Here is a 4,647-nt window from a genome sequence, read left to right as displayed (position 1 = left end):
AGTAATTTGGACAGCCTTCGGCGCGTCGCTGTGACGTAATCGGTCTACAAATGCGGCCTCAGGAGGATGCAGCCCATGAGTTTGGACATGTCCAGAGTATAATCGCAGCCTTTGCGGTTAGAAAATTGCACTTGATCATGTCGCGATATTATCGCAAATGCGATATATCGTTCAGCCCTATATAATATCCACTCTAATAACAATGTAATAAAATAAAATAAATAAATAAAACAAAAAGATTAACAAGAGAAGTCTACAGAGAGTCTGTATATGTTTCGCCCTTAAGGCATTCAGACCATGATTCTGCTCACTATAAAACAAAACAATCAACAACAAAATAAAAGGACATTTTTCTAAAGTCAGAATGGTCTAGAGGACACTGATTTATTTACAGCCTTTGTGTGTACATTTAAACAGCACTGTGCTTGGGAACAACCCAACATTTTTCTGGAGGATTTGTGATGAAATCTGACTTTAATGAAAAGATGCAGTTGGAATTTTTCCCTTTACAAAACAGAAAGCTAGAAAACTATTCTTGGAGTAATTGTGCGATGATTCTGGCTCAATTTTTCTAAGTAATCACTGCAGCATTTCTAACAAAATACAAGTCACATAGGCATATCAGGAAGATGTATGTGTAATGGCCGATATATGGTTATTGGACAACTTCAAATGTCCCTCTAAAATGATGAATTCTTGCCATTAGCATCTAAGAAGATTTCAAGTCTCAGTTCTGTCTTTTGCATACAAATAGTAAAACACTATATATGGTTTGTGTTTGATAGATGTTTTGTGGGCAAATACAACAAACGAGTTGTTGCCCCAGAGAAGAAATAATACAGTATATCAGTAAGACAAACCACTACTTGGAATCTAAGCAACTACAACCATAACCTGTGAAAAGAGGCTCGCCTGCATGCAAACACGCTGCCAAAATGATTCATTCTAGCAGCAGGCTTGCGGCATGAAGGGAGATTTAGGACTTAAGAGATGAGAAATCAATTTGAGGTCTGGAGGACGGCCAAGTGTTTTCAGGGAAGCTCTGTCTAACTGAGGGAGGCCTGGGATTTTAGAGCGTCTCCTTTACAAGAACATTAACAGTTTAAACACCTGCCAAAGAAAACCAAACATTACAAAATCCATCCTGCAAACTGTTGCACATATCAGTAATCTGACAGCAAAATTCGTCCGCAAACCCGAAACAAACATAACGAGCAAGTTCTGAGTAACCCACTATGAATCCTTATTCTCACAGTCATAGCAGAATGCGCTCTATACTACAAAGAAGAACACCAAGTTTGCAAACACGGATACATAAAATGCGATTGTGACTCTGCATGTGATTAATAAAACACATCGAGTATTTTAGATTTTGTCGAGAAAGGCAAAACTTGGGCAGAAACAAGTCACAATTTTCAGGAAATGAACAGAACTAAGGTGACTTGGAAGTTAATGCTCTCACATGCATGTGATAAATGGAAATCATTAACTTGTTACAGTTTTGTTCTCCCAAGGATGTAAACAGCACAGACAAATCAAATCACTTCATCTGAGGACCTTCCTGGACCTATAACAAAGGGTCTTTCATGCTTTTTTCCTCTCCAAACAAAATAACATCCTTTTCACTGCGGAGGTGTGGCTGTACTCACAAGTGTTTGCACACACACTGGTCAACACCCTGTTGTAAGAACACCAACAAGCAACATCCTGCTGTGCAAACAGGCCAAGAGTATGCATCGTGCACAGCAAAGCCCTTCCTTTTAAACACTATAAGGAAGCTCTTACTTCTACTCTAATTAGAGTTTGTGCTGCCCCATCAGCCTGCCCAATCAGCTCTACCCACTCCACTTCCCCTTACACCTCCCCCAGCTGTCCCTTTCACTAACCACAACATTGGTGACTCATGTCGCCTCCTCACCAAAGGAAGAAGAAGAAAAAAAAAGGGTGTCGGTGTATGCCAGAGCATCTCTGCCTTGTGCCCAACAAATCTAGCTTTGGCTGAAGAATGACAGGCGCACACCTTCAGTCTCATTGGCAGTCCATCTGTGTGTGTCTCCCCTCTTACACACTGGCATGCATCGCATCTAATTATAGTCTCAGTTAGACTTACGCACACATACACGCAAAGGGATGCTCGTGGAAGGCCACTTCTTTGAGTGAAAGTGCTGGAAACTCCCGTCTAAATACCCTTACTTCCTCGTTTCAATGGAGTGTAAGGCAAGAACCTGCAGGGAATAGGCGCTGTATGACAAAAAAGCACTGCATCACTCTTGTCAACATCTATCTGCAACACCTAAGCTCTGTTGTCAGTAAGCCATAAGGTTATGCATAAGGCAACAAGTGACTCTCCTGCGTCTGATAGCACTACGAGGCACGTTTGCGTGTAAATCATCTGTTGTGTTGGTACAGACTGCAGCATCTGTCAGCTTTGTATGTGTCATCGTTAAACCGTTCAGCTGACCCAGAAATGCTGAAACGTTAATGGTAGACCACACGTGATGCTACCGACTCACACAAACACACACAAATCTCACTGAATATTCAGTTTTTTTTATTAACTTAAAGATATGTATAAAGCACAATGCTCAGAAATGATTCAATTATTGTTACGTCAAACCCCCAGCTGACGTCAGTTGCAGCTACGAGACAATAACACAACATTTTCTTTCCTTAAAAAACACCCCCATCAGGGACAACACATTTGGTCAACACCACAAATGTTATCAAACAATAAGCCATGAAATTTAACGCTCATACATTCATATTGACTTGTCAGCTGTTAGCCAAACATGCTACGTTTAGCTTTTAGCTAGTAGTTAGGTGCAAAACGGTGTACCACGGAAGGCCTGTCCGATTAACTTACCGTGACATTATTGTAGCGAACGCACGCTAAGGTTTCTGGAGGACGTGCCTCTTCGTTTTTCCCCTATAGTTTTAAAGAGAAAACGCCATATGCTATGCCATTGCCATCTCTCGCCTCGGACGTAAGACTTCCCAATACTGTGCACCTGCTAGTGGCGACGTGTAACTCCGACGTATTCTTACGCCCTGTAAGGCTTTCCCAGGTCCTTTTCCATCGTGGGAAGTAGCGCCAGATCCCGGAACTACAATTCTCAGTCAAAAATATCCTTCCGCAGGTGGGGAGTAGGTGACGCAGGCACACGACGTATCTCTTTTTTGTTCCATTCATTCATTCATTCTTTTTTTCTTTTTTTTGATACTCCCTTACCTCATTCAGACCAGCTACGAAAACAACCAGACACGTTTCAGAACAGTGCTAGTCATGACGGGTCAACCAGTAGCTGTTATGGGAGTTTGTGCTAACTTCAATTGCTTGAGTTTTTTTTTTTTTTTTCAAATAAACCTCTTTAAAAATAGGTAAAGACAGAAACTGCAAATGAGAAACCTCAACTGTCACTGCATATATCACTGTTATTTCACAGTAATTAATGTTTATTTAATTTATTTACTCTTATTGGTATTAAAGTGTATTCACGCACAATACAGCGTATTCCACTGTCCCTTCTCTTTCCTTCTTTCTAATATTGTTAAGCATTAGACAGCAGCTTAATTTTTAATCTAATTAGCTGCTGATTGAAGCCACATCACGTTGCTCTTACATGACTACTCCACAAGATGGCTGTGTTTTACAAAAGCCTCCTCCTACCCTCTCGAATGAATTCGTTTTAACAATAACGTCTTTCAGATTTAGTTATTGTTAGTTTAGTATTTCAAGTTTACTATCATTAATCATCATTTCATTATTTTTTAAAGGGATTCATGCTTTTGTCCTTTATATCAATATTCTTCATCTTTATTCATAGTTTACAGTGATGAGCATTCTGAGTGATGAGCATGCAAACCACAGCTTGACGTCAATGCCTCTCAGCGAGTTCCATAATAATAATTTAATCTGAAATGATAAATAACAGCATAAATAACATCAGAACATTTGAACATACTATCAGCTTTGTGATTCTCTGTTGCATTTTGAATCCATGTGGTCCTTTTCTTTTCCTTCTAAGATGCCAACTAGTTTATCCATTGGGTGTTTACCGAGGAGAGGGGAAGTTTGTTGGCTCTCGGGGCCACAGAGCAGTTGCTTGGCTTCTGTGTTTATAAGTTGCTGGTGCCACTGTCAGTGTCAGTGATTTACCTCTTTACAAAATCATTAACAAAGCTAATATGATCTGCATAATGTAACCCACAGAACTCAAGGCACGTGCTGTTCTTCTCATACAAGCACTTTTCAGCTTTATCCTCATACAGCTCCTGGTAATACTTGTTATTTATTGGATAGTTTTTTGTTGTTGCTGTTTTTTAAAACACTAGACTGCAGTGAGGATTCCTGTGGAAACATTAAAGTGCACATCTCCCACCATCCACTATTATCCATCTCCATATGCCAGCCAACTATCTTTGCTGTGTACTCTTAGAGGAAACTGGCACTTGGGGATGGCACCTTGCACATTTTATGTAAGTATTTGGAAGCCAGGCTAAATGAATGCTAAAACCAAATGATCAGTTATTTTCCCATCTCAGAGGAAACTTGTGCGTGACGAGAGGAAGCTCTTTGATGCTGTAGCTGAGAATGTGGACTGTGCCACTGCATTTTAATTTCTTACTTATCTGTGTGTGCATGTGTGT

At 40.2% G+C, this 4,647-nt stretch overlaps 1 protein-coding gene across 1 annotated transcript in view; it reads right to left on the bottom strand.

Annotated features, from left to right (window-relative positions):
* Positions 1-3,117, bottom strand: part of sgsm3 (small G protein signaling modulator 3) — a 13,563-nt gene extending 10,446 nt beyond the window's left edge. The window contains exon 1 of the mRNA XM_005734518.1: positions 2,864-3,117. The gene's annotated coding sequence lies outside the window, so the exon portion shown is untranslated. The remainder of the gene's footprint in view (positions 1-2,863) is intronic.
* Between the last annotated feature and the right edge of the window lie 1,530 nt (positions 3,118-4,647).

The sequence above is a fragment of the Pundamilia nyererei genome, unplaced genomic scaffold (assembly GCF_000239375.1).
Source record: "Pundamilia nyererei isolate P.nyererei 1_Seehausen unplaced genomic scaffold, PunNye1.0 scaffold00059, whole genome shotgun sequence".
Classification (NCBI taxonomy): Eukaryota; Metazoa; Chordata; class Actinopteri; order Cichliformes; family Cichlidae; genus Pundamilia; species Pundamilia nyererei.
The sequence above is the reverse complement of the archived record's forward strand: the minus strand, read 5'-3'. Positions and strand labels throughout refer to the sequence as shown.